Here is an 18,816-nt window from a genome sequence, read left to right as displayed (position 1 = left end):
ATTACTGGAGGGACACTTAAATCAGTTTGACCTAATTTCAACCAGCATGTTAAATGTGCAACCAGAGGGGGGAAAAACCGAACTCTAGACCACCTTTACTCCCCACAGAGAGATGCGTACAAAGCTCTCCCTCGCCCTCCATTTGGCAAATCTGACCATAATTCTATCCTCCTGATTCCTGCTTACAAGAAAAAATGAAAGCAGGAAGCATCAGTGACTCAGTCTATAAAAAAGTGGTCAGATGAAGCAGATGCTAAACTACAGAACTGTTTTGCTTGCACAGACTGGAATATGTTCCTGGGATTCTTCCGATGGCATTGAGGAGTACACCACATCAATCACTGGCTTCATCAATACGTGGATCAATGACGTCGTCCCCACAGTGACTATAGGTATATACCCCAACCAGAAGCCATGGATTACAGGCAACATCCGCACAGAGCTAAAGGGTAGAGCTTCCGCTTTCAAGGAGCGGGACTCTAACACGGAAGCTTTTAAGAAATCCCGCTATGCCCTCCGATGAACCATCAAACAGGCAAAGTGTCAATACAGGACTAAGATCGAATCATACTACACCGGCTCCGTCGCTCGTCGGATGTGGCAGGGCTTGCAAACTATTACAGACTACAAAGGGAAGCACAACCGAGAGCTGCCCAGTGACACGAGCCTACCAGACGAGCTAAATAACTTCTATGCTCGCTTCAAGGCAAGTAACACTGAAACATGCATGAGAGCATCAGCTGTTCCGGATGACTGTGTGATCATGCTCTCCGCAGCCTATGTAAGACCTTTAAACAGGTCAACATTCATAAGGCCGCAGGGCCAGATAGATTACCAGGCCGTGTACTCCGAGCATGCTCTGACCAACAGGCAGTCGTCTTCACTGACATTTTCAACCTCTCCCTGTCGGAGTCTGTAATAGTAGTACCTGTGCCCAAGAACACTAAGGTAACCTGCCTAAATGACTACCGACCCGTAGCACTCACATCTGTAGCCATGAAGTGCGTTGAAAGGCTGGCCATGGCTCACAACACCATTATCCTAGAAAACCTAGACCCACTTCAATTTGCATACCGCCCCAACAGATCCACAGATGATGCAATCTCTATTGCACTCCACACATGGACAAAATAAGCACCTATGTGAGACTGCTATTCATTGACTACATCTCAGCGTTTAACACCATAGCGCCCTCAAAGCTCATCACTAAGCTAAGGACCCTGGGACTAAACACCTCCCTCTGCAACTGGATCCTGGACCTCCTGACGGGCCGCCCCCAGGTGGTAAGGGTAGGTAACAACACATCCGCCACGCTGATCCTCAACACGGGGGCACCTCTAGGGTCCTCGATCCTCAAAAAATTCTACAGCTTCACCATCGAGAGCATCCTGACTGGTTGAATCACTGCCTGGTATGGCAACTGCTCAGACTTTGACTGCAAGGCACTACAGAGGGTAGTGAGTATGTCCTAGTACATCACCGGGGCCAAGCTTCCTGCCATCCAGGACCACTATACCAGGTGGTGTCAGAATAAGGCCCTAAAAATTGTCAAAGACTCAAGCCACCCTAGTCATAGAAGGTTCTCTCTGCTACCGCACGGCAAGCTGTACCGGAGCACCAAGTCTAGGTCCAAAATAATTATTTTTTACTTGACACTTATTTTTCTTAAACTGCAGTTGGTTAAGGGCTTGTAAATAAGCATTTCACTGTAAGGTCTACTACACCTGTTGTATTCGGCATGTGACAAATAAAATCAGACTTGAGATGACCTTTGCTGATGAAACAACTTTGTTTAAGTCTGGTTTGATGGTAATCACTCCATTTCCATCTGCTCTTATCGTGCACAACAAGCATTCCTTCTCGTTTTGGCCAAGTCTGAGGAATACAAGAATACAATGCCACTTTTCAATTCCTGAATTGGAATGTACTTCAAAGTTATTACATACAAAGCAGTGTAATAAGTACACAGGCTACATAGTGTTTTTTTCCCTTGTGCTACTCACTTGCCTGGTGGTCCCAGGTCCCCCATGATGTGCATGGTCTGTACAGGTGTGTTGACCACGTGGCTGATCTTCATAAAGTCCTTCGAGGGCTCCCAGGTAATCAGCCTGAACTTGGGGACGGTGCTGTCACTGCAGACCAACAGAATACCACAAACACATTTTGCATACAAGGGTATGGTGTAATGTGAACATACCGGTACACTGTTTGTCTTCAAAGCAGCACATCACACATCAATGTTGCTTCAATTACATTCACTTTAATAATAATTCACTTTGGTGAGTAACAGGGACCTACACTGGGTGTCTGTCATGTCGTCTGTGTCTGGCATTGGCCATCCTATGTGCCAGGAAGGTAGGGTTGTACTTGACCTGCGTCACCATACTCTGGGAATCCTGTAATGAGTATATCAAAAACAGCTTTAAAACACTCACGTTTCTTTGGGACAGAAATTAGGTAAATGCTTTGTTTTGAATAATGAAATTGTCACATCTGCTCCCACTCCCCCTCTCTGGAGCACGAGGTCTCCAGGCTGCTCATCGTTACACACATCTGTCACCATCGTTACACGAACCAGCGCTTCATCGGACTCACCTGGACTCCATCACGTCATTGATTGCCTCCCCTATATCTGTCACTTCCTCAGTTTCATTCCTGTGTCTGCATTGATAATGTTTTGTTTCTCTTGTCCAGACTCTGTTCTTCTTTAGTTTCATGTCTATTTATTAGTAAATCCTCAGCCTGTACTTGCTGCCCCTCTCCCAGCGTCTGTGGTTATAGAACCATTACAGAAATGGAGATTCAGTAGAAACCCACCCCTTCCCAATTGATATAGCAGTCAGAATCAGTGTAGGTGAAAATCCTGCAGTTCCGTCTGCCCGCTCCAGAGCCATGATCTCTGTGTGGCATTGTCTCTCCAGTGGAGTCTGGCATACTGACTCACTCTGGAACAAAACCACTTCATATTGCGCGTACACACACACACACACACATACACACACACATACACATACACACACACACACACACACACAACTTACTATGCAACATCAAACTATTCTAAACAGTGTAGTCTTATTTGTTAAAAGGACACTGGTAGAGGACCTACCTGACTGAACAGCTTCTCCTGCCTGCCTACCACTAACTCCTCCTCACCATCTCCAGCTGAAAACAAAACCATGATGTTCTGGTCCATATCTAGCCACCACGAAAATAACATCTACTCAACTAAGAAGCATCTAACATCTTTCTGTTTCAAAACAGTGTTAATACCTGATTGAGCCTGTGAGTTGAGGGTGTCCAGCTCAATGCCTCCCCTCTTCTGTTGAGTCAAAAACCTGCTGCTGAAGGTGTTGAGAGAGGGCTGCTGTGAAGGTGACTCTCTGAATACAGATCCTGTAAACACCATTGTAAATATAAACAAATGCCATGTTTTCATGGCAAACTCAGGGATCAGGTCAAGCAATATACTGGGTGTTTATCATCATCTGCTTTGAGAGCTAACAATAGCTAAAGACAGTGTCTTGCTTGTATAGCAATGCAAGGAATAAAAGCCACACAAAGGCCAACTGCAACTTACTTAATTGTAAGGTTTTTGACAACATCCCGGGAACGGTAGGCAGCCTCTCCGATGTCGGTGCTCCAGCCGTCTGCCATGTTGTAACGTCAGGAACTTTATTGATGGCTAGCTAACTAGCTAGGTTGGCAACATACACACACGCGCGCTCTGTATACAGCAGCAGGCATTTAGCCAATTTTGTAGCTAGTTATTTTCACAAGCGTCTGCTCGTGCATTGGTAACTACAGTCTGCCCGCCTGGTTGGGTGTCTGGCGAGCAATCCAACTATTTATTGGTTCACTACCGCCACCTACCGAGGAATACATTCCAGAGCAGCAGAATAACCCCCCCCCCCCCCCACCGATAACAGGTAAGATAATATCAGTACAATAATATTCCCTTGCTGTAAAAAGTTTAAGAACCCCTGATGTAATTAATTAAGACAAAAATCTGTCTGACACAAATAATTGCAATTTAAAAAGCTTTATTGGAAATGCACGTTTCAAACACATGGTCTCTCCTATCATTGCTATGCAGATGACACACAATTAATCTTCTCCTTTCCCCCCTCTGATAACCAGGTGGTGAATCGCATCTCTGTATGTCTGGCAGACATATCAGTGTGGATGACGGATCACCACCTCAAGCTGAACCTCGGCAAGACGGAGCTGCTCTTCCTCCCGGGGAAGGACTGCCCGTTCCATGATCTCGCCATCACGGTTGACAACTCCATTGTGTCCTCCTCCCAGAGTGCTAAGAACCTTGGCGTGATCCTGGACAACACCCTGTCGTTCTCAACTAACATCAAGGCGGTGACCCGTTCCTGTAGGTTCATGCTCTACAACATTCGCAGAGTACGACCCTGCCTCACGCAGGAAGCGGCGCAGGTCCTAATCCAGGCACTTGTCATCTCCCGTCTGGATTACTGCAACTCGCTGTTGGCTGGGCTCCCTGCCTGTGCCATTAAACCCCTACAACTCATTCAGAACGCCGCAGCCCGTCTGGTGTTCAACTTTCCCAAGTTCTCTCACGTCACCCCGCTCCTCCGCTCTCTCCACTGGCTTCCAGTTGAAGCTCGCATCCGCTACAAGACCATGGTGCTTGCCTACGGAGCTGTGAGGGGAACGGCACCTCCGTACCTTCAGGCTCTGATCAGGCCCTACACCCAAACAAGGGCACTGCGTTCATCCACCTCTGGCCTGCTCGCCTCCCTACCACTGAGGAAGTACAGTTCCCGCTCAGTCCAGTCAAAACTGTTCGCTGCTCTGGCACCCCAATGGTGGAACAAACTCCCTCACGACGCCAGGTCAGCGGAGTCAATCACCACCTTCCGGAGACACCTGAAACCCCACCTCTTTAAGGAATACCTAGGATAGGATAAAGTAATCCTTCTAACCCCCCCCCCCTTAAAAGAGTTAGATGCACTATTGTAAAGTGGTTGTTCCACTGGATATCATAAGGTGAATGCACCAATTTGTAAGTCGCTCTGGATAAGAGCGTCTGCTAAATGACTTAAATGTAAATGTAAACAGCATACATGCTCATTTAGTTTAAATGTGATACAGTCCTCCAGTCCCAGTTCATTTGCACTATTTTGACATGCTTCAGACCAGATGCATGCTCCACTTCAGTGTACAATGGTTCTGAATTTGCATATCAATGTGTTTGAAGCTTTTACGTTCTGCATCTCTCATCTGAAGGCATATCCTCCAGGGTCTAAACAGGTGGAGATTTCCATCTCTGTGTGGGAGACCAGATATTGCAAGGAGACCAGTAAGGGGCCCTCACCTCTTCACGTTGGCCAAAGGAGACCTAAGACCCCAATACCAGTGACACTGCCCTAAGGTTGGTGCTGTCCTTTAAATGAGACTGTGGAGACAGAGGTCTTATCTCTCTGTGGTTACTAAAGATGTCATGGCACTTATGGCATGAGTAGAGGTGTTGACCCTGCTTCTCCTGGCTATATTTCCAAGCCTAAACATGTAAATCCAACTCATTATCATAGGCTGTATGGGGATCAATATCATTTTTTTATGTTAATAATGCTGCATGTCTCAAAATATAAGAATGAGACCAATATATGTATTTTGCTAATCATAGTTCCTGTCTCTGAAATTATATTTGTGTGTGTTGTAGGAGTAACCAATACTCAAAATCTGTGTGTGTGTGTGTGTGTGTGTGTGTGGTAGAAGTAATAGTTGGCCATTATTTCTTTGAACATCTCAGTTTGGGCAGCAGCCACTGAAGAAACCTGTCAATCAAAAACCACAGGAGAATAAATAGTATTATAAACTGGGTTGTTCGAACCCTGAATGCTGATTGGCTGAAAGCTGTGGTATATTTAAGCAACAAGGCATGAGGGGGTGTGGTATATGGCCAATATACCACAGCTAAGGGCTGTTCTTAAGCACAACACGGAGTGCCTGGATACAGCCCTTAGCCGTGGTATATTGGCCATATACCACAAACCCCCAAGGTTTCTTATTGCTATTATGAACTGGTTAACAACGTAATTAGAGCAGTCAAATTAAATGCTTTGTCATACCTGTGGTACACGGTCTGATATACCACGGCTGTCAGCCAATCAGCATTCAGGGCTCAAACCACCCAGTTTATAACAGACCGTATACCACGAATATGACAAAACATTTATTTTTACTGCTTTTATTACGTTGGTAACCAGTTAGTAATAGCAATAAGGCCCCTCCACGATTTTTGGTATATGGCCAATATACCACGGCTAAGGGCTGTATCCAGGCACTCCGTGTTGCGTCGTGCTAAAGAACAGCCCTTAGCCGTGATATATTGGCCATATACCACACCTCCTCGTGCCTTATTGCTTAAGTTTGCACTTACACATCAGATAGCTGCTCTTTCTCTGCTACCTCATTCTATTTCTCTAACTCTCTAGTCTAGTATTCCCTGGTTATGTTCCACTTCTCCCTCCTCTATTTCCTCACCTCTTCCTCAGACTCTTCTTTTCCTCTTCCTTGTCCTCCTCCTTACTTTCTCCAACATTTCCCATCTGTTGTATCTTACTGGCCTTCTCTTGTTTTACTACTTTTTTGGCCTTGCCCTTCTTTTTATTATTGACCTTCCCTTCCTGAATATTTTGGACAAGGAGATAAAGTAATGTAAGCTTATGGGTTTTCTCTTCTCTTGAGCTATACTATACTATAGAAGAACTTATGCTATACTATAGAAGGACTTACGGCCAATATTCCCTTCTCGTATTTCCTCTCACCTGTGGTGCCACTCCAGCCATTTCCTGGAGCAGCTTCCTGCCGGTCTCGCTCAGGTTGGTGATGGGAGCCAGGCGAGGGCTGTGGCGGTATGGGAAGTTCTCTGTTCGGTGCAGAGCGATAATGACAGGGCTGAGAGGAGTCAGAGTTCTTGGGACATTTACTGGGTAGGGAGAGCCTACAGCAGAGGGCAGGGCTTCAGCCAGGGTCCGGTGTGCTGAGGTCACAAGAGGAGAGAGGCCATTCTTGACAGATACAGGACCTGAGACCTTCCCTGGGCTCTGTAGGACCAGAAAGTAAAGTAACATATAGGAAAGTGCTATCTTCAACACAATCTGTAGAAATACTTTCTAACTACTCTATACACATTGCAGATACATGACTACACTCAATAAGTAATTACCTGCATCATTTCCAATCCCCCATGTATATATAAAAAAATATATATATATGCAGAACTTACCAGGAAGTCTGACTCATCGAAGGAGTGGAGAGACAGATCATCATCCTCGTCCATATCCCTCACGTCAAGCTTTGTCACCTTTCCATTCTCAACTTTCAGAGGTGGTGTCCTCCTTTCATGACCCTCATCATCACACTGTGTATCAGAGTCAACTAGTCAAAGACCATCCTCCTCACAGTGATGTCACTCAAGAAAGACATGGACGGTAGGGTACAACTCTTACCTCCGATTCACAGTCAGTGAAGGAGTAGATTGAAAAGTCATCCGAACTGGAGGATGAGATCACGTCATCATTTTTTCTCTCTATCAGCCGAGTCACCCTTCCAGACTGAGTAGACAGAGAAAGGCATGTACTCATGACAGCCATAGAATACACTGGCATTGACCCTCAAGGAAATGTGGAATACGTAGGCAATCCAACATGGTTGTACAAGTAGTGAGCAATACATGGGTAACTGAAAATGCAATAAATGCAACTCCCATAACATTAGGGATGGGGCTAAAGACCTTCCATAGTATAGGATTCTTTAGCATCTCAAATGGATGATTGTCAATTCAACCAAGCCAACCAAAATGGCCATATGAATCAACAGATGGATCTATCTGTTGTGTCTCTATGGGAACAGCAGATATGTCTGACCTGGCTGAGAGGCTCTGGATTGACGCTCCATCCATCCCCAGATGTTTGGTCCTGCCCATAGCTCACAATGATTGGCTGTTAACAGTAAAGAATGAATTCAACACTTCTTTGGTCATTTTGGCCTTGAATTGTGTATCAATAAATAATATAAGTACTGTTATGTGGTTGAATTTGAATGTGACTTACAGGCCTTTTGTGGATCTGAGGGGTCTGCACTGAAGTAGACTGTCAAGACAGCATTCAATGCGGTTAGATAGGGATATCTGCATTTGCTTTAATTCTGATAACTGCAGTTTGTACATGCAGAATGCATAACTAATGTGTATGTGTTTTTGTTTCAGGTCAGATATGACTTACAGGCTTTGGCCTTCTGTGCACCTTGCCGGTTGGCCACAACACGGAATCAGGGCTGTTCCCCCTCACTGGTTTCAACTGTCAACACAACACTCAATTTAAAATGTGATAATATAACAAAAACAGGACAAAACAAACAAATATTTTATATTTACCACATAAGGGCGGCGTCTTAAAGCTCTTTTTATTCTCTCATCATTACGATCCATCTTTCTTTCTGAGGGAAACATTTCCATCAATTAATTGACACAAAACACACCCTGACTCACACACAGACACACACACAAAGTTGGCATCCCAAATGGCACCCTATTCCCTATATATGTATATTTATGTTGGGAAGGAGGTGCCCCAAAAGGCCAAAGATTACCTGCAACAACCTGATTGAAGAAAACTATTGTACAGATTAAATAAAATCTGAACACATTTTATGTGGTGAATGAATGCATGGTTACGTCATTTTAGGTCACAGCTTTATGACTGCGCATAATACGTCACAAGAAAAAGGCCTGTTTGGAGCCGGACTGGTGGTATCATCTTCTCACTGGTTGTAGCTCAATAACGAACGTGATGTGCTTATTATAACCTACTGACTGAGTGATGGTTGGTTGGACGTTTTACATAGATAGGCCAACATGATATCAATAGAAAGAAACCATTCCTTGCCAAATATTTTTTGTATTATTGTTTTACTTTGAGTAACATTAAGGGACCACAATGGAAGCCGTTTACTTTATTGTGTTGTCCCTGGCCTGTCATGTTTTATTTAATTAAACGTTTTTTATTATTTTATTAAACTGTCAAATCAAATATATCTATCTAGCTTTCTATCTAACTCAAATGAGCTGTTGAGGACTCTTTGGTCATCACATTTCAGGCACAAGCCAGCAGGTGGAAATGTCTTTAAGTGCAGCACTGCCTTAGCGCACATCATGATCTGCGCAAGAGTAACTTTGTGGTTGTGAAAGTGATTCGTCCAAATGCGGAGGTCCAGTACTTTTGTTTTGGTTTAGCAAGCTAGCTACTCAAGTCTTGGCTCAAGTGTTGTGCAATATTGGAGGAAAAGTGTCGTAACTGACATTTTGTATTGTGCTTGATTATCCTATAGTAGTTTGACAAGTATGCACTGAGCATCAAAATGATTACCCGAGGTTCAAGAGTTGTACTCCTGAGTTCAGGCTAACAAGTGTCATTGTTGCTGTCGTTATAGTATAATTTGTTTTGTTTACTGTCACTACATATTTCGGTTTATCAGAGGATGTCTAAAGTCTTGGAACTACAGTTTTTGCCAATGGGCATGGTACGTTAGCAAGGAGGGACAGCGTGATTTAAGAATCATATGCTCGGTAGCTACTGTAGCTAGCTACTTTGAATGGGACTGTTGTAACGTTATCTATCTTGCTACAACTCGTAGCTAACGTTAATGATGTAACATGGTGCCAGTAGGCTACAGCAGCAAGCTAGAGCACAACACATCAATGCCGCGGATGTCTCTCACCCCGTTTATTTCAGTTTTAATCCTCTCCTCTTCCTTTGTGGTACACAAGCTCATCACATACTCCTTCCACCACAAGACAGTGACCCAGCTACTCCTCAGCATTTGGGGTTCTGGTGGGATTGATTAGAGTGTGGACACTGTTTGGGGTGTTGTACACAGGGGTGTTGTACACAATCCTGGGGCTGGTACTGTTTGGTGCATCTGCCCAGAATCAAGTGGAGGTGTTAGTTCCTGTATCCCTCTCACATATGGGTATGGCCACAGTGTACTCACTTATGGTTAAGGGCTTTCTTTTTGGGGTCAGCGTACCCATGTTAGGCCTGAAATGGCTGTTTCTGGTCATCGTAACACTTTTGGTCCCACACACTGTCTTCTTCTGCAACCCAATCATCGCATGGGGGATCTCTATCATTACTCCAACCTTATTGTGGTTGAAAATAACCGTGATACACTGCAGTATGTCACATCTTTAAGTGTGCTTAGTAGTGTAGTTGAGTGGTAATGTGTTTATGTGCGGCACTGTGGTCTAAGGCACTGCATCTCAGTTTACAGTCCCTGGTTCGAATCCAGACTGTATCACATCCGGTCGTGAGTCGAAATCCCATAGGGCGATGCACAATTGGCCCAGCTCTGTCTGGGTTTGGCCAGGGAAGGCCATCATTGTAAATAAGAATTTGTTTTTAACTGACTTGCCTAGTTAAATAAAAGTTAAATAAAAATAAATAATATGCTTGAAATGTGTGTTGAGTCCTCATGCTGAACATAATGGGATGTTTGGTTAGGAAACTCTACCATCACTGTGTCACACATTCTCCTTATCTTGCTCTGGTGAAACATACGGAAAGGGCTGGCACCCACTTCTAGACATGTCTGATGCTAGAGCATCAGTGCTGGACAAGAAGATGCCTTTCAGGCTGCTGAGGGACAACTTTGGTTTTAGAAGTGTTTGTTTTTTCATCCGGTTGGATAAATACTCCAAACAGCCTACCCAACAGCGTCCTCATGGCCCTAAAGCACACCTTTGCCTCGTTTTGTATCACCTTTCAATGATAAATCTGGGGGGGGGGGGCAAAAATGCAATTTCAGAAGGTGGACATGTCCCCCCCATCACCAGTGAAAGTTGCATCCCTGAATATTGATGCCCTGTATGACCCTGCATCAATAGAGAGAAGAGCAAGAGAAGGAAGATGGTCCACCCACACTGAGTACTGAGAAAGCACTAGACGCATCATTTATCCTACAAGACGAGAGGGAATTAATTAAAATGGTTGCTGGGTGCAAGCCAGAGTACATGATGTACTACATTATAATGAGGAGCAGTTTCAATAGATGATCCTCAGCTGTAATTGAATACTGTACAATAGGCACCTTGTGGTCCCCCATGATTAGATAGAGAATCACTGTTTAGTTAGATAAGCTCTCTGTAATCTCTCCACATTCTCATTGGTTGCAGACTCATTTCTACCCAGTCCAAGCCTACGCTCCAGTTTCCTCCAACCTACAGGCTACCGAGACCACGCCAAAGACTTTTGAAGGCTGGGCCCACTCCTACTATACACAGGGGAGCCCTGTTCAGTTCTCAGGTTATTATGTTCACAACCATGGATATGCCCTCAAGCATAGCTTTGGGTAAAGTCACAAACATGAACACAGCTGCAGCCACAGTCAAGGTCATGGACATAGTCACGGACACAGTCATTGGCAGACATCTGCCTCTCAAACCAGCAGTCACTGGGCTCCAGTGGCTCAACATCTACATTCTCAACATTCTCTCCAGTCTGTCTGCCAGTGCCCGCCAGAGTTTCACAGCAAACATGCCCGAGTCTGTGATGGTTCACCCAGGGGCACCTGTGTCTTCATTGACAGATTGATGATGTAGAAAACTCATTGAATGACAGAGCTCTCTCATTTGTTATATGTTGAAATGTAATATACTTGGACATGGGGTTTGAGGCAGAACTTAAAAGGTACACGGTTTCTTCACTGATGATTTTGGTTTGAAGAGTCAATCAGACTCTGAATGTTCAGGGTCAAATCAATGCAAGAAGGTTTTGATTGTCAGTTGATTGTAAGACCACTCCTTTTGGCTTGTACTTTGTGTTGTTCTACACATACGGTAGAAACTGACGTATTCCGTTTTTCTTTCCTTAACTACTTACAGCAATGAAATGAAATAGCATCCACTCACCAACAAATTAGATCCATTACATGTAGTTTGTTGGACATTGCATCATTCAACATTATTGTAAATTCTGGAGGAGGGAGCAGTGGTTGAGGTTATCAAGAGTGTGGGCTACAAGGGAAGATTATGATGTAATCTTTATAAAATGAGGTAGTTGGGCCTCCCGAGTGGCGCAGCGGTCTAAGGCACTGCAAGGCAGTGCTCGAGGTGTCACAACAGACCCAGGTTCGATCTCAGGTTGTGTCACAGCTGGCCGTGACCGGGAGTACCATGAGGCGGCGCACAAATGGCCCCGCTGACTTTGGTCACCAGCTGGACGGTGTTTCCTCCAACACATTGGTGCGGCTTCCGTGTTAAGCGAGCAGTGTGTCAAGAAGCAGTGAAGTGCAGCTTAGCAGGGTCCTGTTTCGGAGGATGCATGGCTCTTGACCTTCGCTTCTCCCGAGTCCATAGGGGAGTTGCAGCGATGGGACAAGACTGTAACTACCAATTGAAAATTGTGGGAGATTTTTAAAAATAAAAGTACAAAAAATAAGTAAATAATAATTGGTCGTTGTGCACAGTAAAGAGAAGCCATAAATTACAACCAAGACTAAGTATAGCAAATCAATGATTATTATTTCTTTACAGAGAATGCATGTTTTCAAGTTATACTGTTTATATACAAATAGCTATTTTGCATAAACAACTGGATCAAGTGGTAAGAGTCATGTAACAGGTCATGATGGAACACGTTATTCGATATCAGTAATGCAAGAGAAAAAGTTCAAAGGAACACCATTTTTACAGTTTACCACGACTTAATCAAAGACCTATTCTTTAATGAACCGATGAAAAACAAGGCACAATGACTGAATAGTTACTGCAATTTAAATGTACGAATTGAACAACACATGGTACAATATGAATGTGCAACAAGTATGGATATTTTATTCTAATATTACTCTGCTCTCTGTATTTACACAACCTTCCTAGAGCATCTGAATAGGCAGCCACGTTGAATTTTGTAAATACATTTACAGACAGCAAAAATAGAATGCTTTCAATACCTTACATTTAAAATGAGTTAATATACAAGAAGGAAATTCACAGCATGATAGATGTCCTGACACAATATTTCATATCATAATCACCCTGTTTTTGCCTACTTTCACTTACAAATCATATCAAAGTTTATTTGTCACGTACGCGGAATACAACAGGTGTAGACCCAGTGAAATGCTTACTTACAGGCTCTAACCAACAGTGCAATTTTTAAGTAAAAAAAAGGTATTAGGTGAACAGTAGATTAGTAAAGAAATAAAAACAACAGTAAAAAAGACACTGAAAAATAACAGTAGTGAGGCTATATACAGGCACCGGTTAGTCGGGCTGATTGAGGTAGTATGTACATGAAGGTATGGTTAAAGTGACTATGCATATATGATAAACAGAGAGTAGCAGCAGCATAAGAGGGGTTGGGGGGGCACACGATGCAAATAGTCCGGGTAGCCATTTGATTAGCTGTTCAGGAGTCTTATGGTTTGTGGGGAAAAACTGTTGAGAAGCCTTTTGGTCCAAGACTTGGCGCTCAGGTACCGCTTGCCATGCGGTAGTAGAAAGAACAGTCTATGACTGGGGTGGCTGGGGTCTCTGACAATTCTTAGGGCCTTCCTCTGACACCGCCTGGTGTAGAGGTCCTGGATGGCAGGCAGCTTAACCCCAGTGATGTACTGGGCCGTGCGCACTGCCCTCTGTAGTGCCTTGCGGTTGAAGGCCGAGCAGTTGCCGTACCAGGCAATGATGCAACCAGTCAGGACGCTCTCTGTGTTGCAGCTGTAGAACCTTTTAAGGATCTGAGGACCCATGCCAAATCTTTTTAGTTTCCTGTGGGGGAATAGGCTTTGTCATGCCCTCTTCACGACTGTCTTGGTGTGTTTGGACCATTCTAGGTTGTTGGTGATGTGGACACCAAGGAACTTGAAGCTCTCAACCTGCTCCACTACAGCCCCATTGATGAGAATGGGGGCGTGCTCGATCCTCCTTTTCCTGTAGTCCACAATCATCTCCTTAGTCTTGGTTACGTTGAGGGATAGGTTGATATTCTGACACCACCCGTCCAGGTCTCTGACCTCCTTCCTATAGGCTGTCTCGTCGTTGTCGTTGATTTGGCCTACCACTGTTGCATCGTCTGCAATCTTAATGATGGTGTTGGAGTCGTGCATGGCACATTTGACATTGTCCGTAAGCTTGAGTTCATTTGCACACAAAAAAACCTGTGTGTTGTCCTTGTTAATGCAGACAGAGAAGAGCTCCAACTTCTTAATCATAGCATCAATTTTGTCCCGCATCCTGAAAATAGTTACTCTTAGATTCAGATCATTCAGGCGAGAAAAAACTTCACCCAGATAGGCCAGTCGTGAGAAACTCGTCATAATGCAAGCGGTCAGTCAAGTGAAAATGATGGTCAGTAAAGAAAACTTGAAGCTCGTCTCTCAATTCTAAAAAATGTGTCAATACTTTGCCCCTTGATAACCAGCGCACTTCTGTTTGTTGTACAAACGTTACATGGTCGCTGCCCATATCATTTCATATTGCAGAAAATAGACGAGAGTTCAGGGGCCTTGCTTTAACAAAGTTAACCATTTGCCCTATAGTGTCCAAAATGTCTTTCAAGCTGTCAGGCATGCCTTTGAGAGCAAGAGCCTCTCGGTGGATGCTGCAGTGTACCCAAGTGACGTCGGGAGCAACTGCTTGCATGCGCGTTACCACTGCACTACGTCTCCATGTCATGGCTTTTGCGCCATCAGTAAAGTACAGATACCAGCAACATACACACACACATACAGCAGCCAATTTTGGAACTAGTACTTTTCACAAGCATCTCCTCGTTGCATGGTAACACAAGTCTCTGCCTGCCTGCCTTGGGTTTCTGGTGGAAAATCCAACTATTTATTGGTTCACTACCACCACCTATTGTGGGATACAGTCCAGAACAGCAGAATAAACCCCCCCACTGATAACATTTAGGTAATGTCAGTACAATAATATTCCCTTGCTGTAAAAAGTTTAAGAACCCCCAATGTAATTAATAAAGACAAATCATTCTGACACAAATAATTGGAATTTCAAAAGTTTTATTGGAACTACACGTTTCAAACAGCACAATTCAAGTAGAGATGAGTGTAGCTAAATCAGATACATGCTAATATAGTTTAAATGTGATGCAGTCCCAGTTCATTTGAACTCTTTTGACATGCTTCAGACCAGATGCATGCTACACTTCAGTGTACAATGGTCCTGAACTTGCATATCAGTGTTTCAAGCTTTTACATCCTGCATCTCTCTGCTGTCTTTCATCTGAAGCCATATCCTCCAGGGTCTAAACAGGTGTAGATTTCCATCTCTGTGTGGGAGACCAGATATTGCAAGGAGACCAGTAAGGGGCCCTCACCTCTTCACTTTGGCCAAAGGAGACCTAAGACCCCAATACCAGTGACACTGCTCTAAGGTTGGTGCTGTCCTTTGGATGAGACTGTGGAGACAGAGGTCTTATCTCTCTGTGGTTACTAAAGATGTCATGGCACTTATGGCATGAGTAGAGGTGTTGACCCTGCTTCTCCTGGCTATATTTCCAAGCCTAAACATGTAAATACAACTCATTATCATAGGCTGTATGGGGATCAATATCATTTTTGTTTTGTTAATAATGCTGCATGTCTCAAAAGATAAGAATGAGACCAATATATGTATTTTGCTAATCATAGTTCCTGTCTCTGAAATTACATTTGTGTGTGTTGTAGGAGTAACCAATACTCAAAATCTGTGTGTGTGTGTGTGTGTGTGTGTGTGTGTGTGTGTGTGTGTGTGTGTGTATGTGTGTGTGTGTGTGTGTGTTAGAAACAGTAGTTGGCCATTATTTCTTTGAACATCTCAGTTTGGGCAGCAGCCACTGAAGAAACCTGTCAATCAAAAACCACGGGAGAATAAATAGTATTATAAACTGGGTTGTTCGAACCCTGAATGCTGATTGGCTGAAAGCCGTGGTATATTTAAGCAATAAGGCATGAGGGGGTGTGGTATATGACCAATATATCACGGCTAAGGGCTGTTCTTACACACAACACAACACGGAGTGCCTGGATACAGCCCTTAGCCGTGGTATATTGGCCATATACCACAAACCCCCAAGGTGCTCTATTGCTATTATGAACTGGTTAACAATGTAATTAGAGCAGTAAAATGAAATGCTTTGTCATACCTGTGGTACACGGTCTGATATACCACGGCTGTCAGCCAATCAGTATTCAGGGCTCGAACCACCCAGTTTATAACAGACCGTATACCACGAATATGACACAACATTTCTTTTTACTGCTCTAATTATGTTGGTAACCAGTTAATAATAGCAATAAGGCACCTCGGGGGTTTGTGGTATATGGCCAATATACCACGGCTAAGGGCTGTATCCAGGCACTCTGTGTTGCGTCGTGCTAAAGAACAGCCCTTAGCCGTGATATATTGGCCATATACCACACATCCTCGTGCCTTATTGCTTAAGTTTGCATTTACACATCAGATAGCTGCTCTTTCTCTGCTACCTCATTCTATTTCTCTAACTCTCTAGTCTAGTATTCCAAGGTTATGTTCCAATTCTCCCTCCTCTATTTCCTCACCTCTTCCTCAGACTCTTCTTTTCCTCTTCCTTGTCCTCCTCCTTACTTTCTCCAACATTTCCCATCTGTTGTATCTTACTGGCCTTCTCTTGTTTTACTACTTTTTTGGCCTTGCCCTTCTTTTTCTTATTGACCTTCCCTTCCTGAATATTTTGGACAAGGAGATAAAGTAATGTAAGCTCATGGGTTTTCTCTTCTCTTGAGCTATACTATACTATAGAAGGACTTATGCTATACTATAGAAGGACTTAAGGCCAATATTCCCTTCTTGTATTTCCTCTCACCTGTGGGGCCACTCCAGCCATTTCCTGGAGCAGCTTCCTGACGGTCTCGCTCAGGTTGGTGATGGGAGCCAGGCGAGGGCTGTGGCGGTATGGGAAGTTCTCTGTTCGGGGCAGAGCGATAATGACAGGGCTGAGAGGAGTCAGAGGCCTTGGGACATTTACTGGGTAGGGAGAGCCTACAGCAGAGGGCAGGGCCCGTAGGGCTTCAGCCAGTGTCCGGGGTGCTGAGGTCACAAGAGGAGAGAGGCCATTCTTGACAGATACAGGACCTGAGATCTTCCCTGGGCTCTGTCGGACCAGAAAGTAAAGTAACATATAGGAAAGTGCTATCTTCAACACAATCTGTAGAAATACCTTCTAACTACTCTATACACATTGCAGATACATGACTACACTCAATAAGTAATTACCTGCATCATTTCCAATCCCCCATGTATATATAAAAATATATATATATATATATGCAGAACTTACCAGGAAGTCTGACTCATCGAAGGAGTGGAGAGACAGATCATCATCCTCGTCCATATCCCTCACGTCAAGCTTTGTCACTTCTCCATTCTCAACTTTCAGAGGTGGTGTCCTCCTTTCACGATCCTCATCATCACACTGTGTATCAGAGTCAACTAGTCAGAGACCATCCTCCTCACAGTGATGTCACTCAACAAAGCCATGGACGGTAGGGTACAACTCTTACCTCCGATTCACAGTCAGTGAAGGAGTAGATGGAAAAGTCATCAGAACTGGAGGATGAGATCACGTCATCATTTTTTCTCTCTATCAGCCGAGTCACGCTTCCAGACTGAGTAGACAGAGAAAGGCATGTACTCATGGCAGCCATAGAATACACTGGCATTAACCCTCAAGGAAATGTAGAATACGTAGGCAATCCAACATGGTTGAACAAGTACTGAGCAATACATGGGTAACTGAAAATGCAATAAATGCAACTCCCATAACATTAGGGGTGGGGCTAAAGACCTTCCATAGTATAGGATTCTTTAGCATCTCAAATGGATGATTGTCAATTCAACCAACCCAACCAAAATGGCCATATGAATCAACAGATTGATCTATCTGTTGTGTCTCTATGGGAACAGCAGAGATGTCTGACCTGGCTGAGAGGCTCTGGATTGACGCTCCATCCATCCCCAGATGTTTGGTCCTGCCCATAGCTCACAATGATTGGCTGTTAACAGTAAAGAATGAATTCAACAATGCTTTGCTCATTTTGGCCTTGAATTGTGTATCAATAAATAATATAAGTACTGTTATGTGGTTGAATTTGAATGTAACTTACAGGCCTTTTGTGGATCTGAGGGGTCTGCACTGAAGTAGACTGTCAAGACAGCAGTCAATGAAGATAGATAGGGATATCTGCATTTGCTTTAATTCTGATAACTGCAGTTTGTACATGCAGAATGCATAACTAATGTGTATGTGTTTTTGTTTCAGGTCAGATATGACTTACAGGCTTTGGCCTTCTGTGCACCTTGCCGGTTGGCCACAACACGGAATCAGGGCTGTTCACCCTCACTGGTTTCAACTGTCAACACAACACTCAATTTAAAATGTGATAATATAACAAAAACAGGACAAAACAAACAAATATTTTATATTTACCACATAATGGCGGCGTCTTAAAGCTCTTTTTATTCTCTCATCATTACGATCCATCTTTCTTTCTGAGGGAAACATTTCCATCAATTAATTGACACAAAACACATCCTGACTCACACACAAATATGGCATCCCAAATGGCACCCTATATATGTATATTTATGTTGGGAAGGAGGTGCCCCAAAAGGCCAAAGATTACCTGCAACAACCTGAGTGAAGAAAACTATTGTACAGATTAAATCAATCTGAACAGTTTATGTAGTGAATGAATGCATGGTTACGTCATTTTAGGTCACAGCTTTATGACTGCGCATAATAC

At 43.8% G+C, this 18,816-nt stretch overlaps 2 long non-coding RNA genes and 1 pseudogene across 2 annotated transcripts; 1 reads left to right on the top strand and 2 right to left on the bottom strand.

The window, feature by feature from the left end:
• Positions 1–7,904: 7,904 nt before the first annotated feature.
• Positions 7,905–8,337, bottom strand: LOC129819176 (uncharacterized). Its single transcript, XR_008754036.1, has 3 exons — positions 8,262–8,337; positions 8,091–8,129; positions 7,905–7,979 (listed from the first exon to the last, which is right to left on the bottom strand). It is a non-coding gene; the product is annotated as an uncharacterized LOC129819176 (long non-coding RNA).
• A 901-nt stretch (positions 8,338–9,238) lies between these two features.
• On the top strand, positions 9,239–11,627 carry LOC129818295 (rhomboid domain-containing protein 2-like; annotated as a pseudogene).
• A 6,075-nt stretch (positions 11,628–17,702) lies between these two features.
• On the bottom strand, positions 17,703–18,442 carry LOC129819175 (uncharacterized). The gene is made up of 3 exons (XR_008754035.1): positions 18,349–18,442; positions 18,178–18,216; positions 17,703–18,066 (listed from the first exon to the last, which is right to left on the bottom strand). It is a non-coding gene; the product is annotated as an uncharacterized LOC129819175 (long non-coding RNA).
• Positions 18,443–18,816: the final 374 nt, after the last annotated feature.

The sequence above is a fragment of the Salvelinus fontinalis genome, chromosome 21 (genome assembly GCF_029448725.1).
Source record: "Salvelinus fontinalis isolate EN_2023a chromosome 21, ASM2944872v1, whole genome shotgun sequence".
NCBI classification, from domain to species: Eukaryota; Metazoa; Chordata; class Actinopteri; order Salmoniformes; family Salmonidae; genus Salvelinus; species Salvelinus fontinalis.
This window is presented reverse-complemented; position numbering and strand designations above follow the sequence as displayed.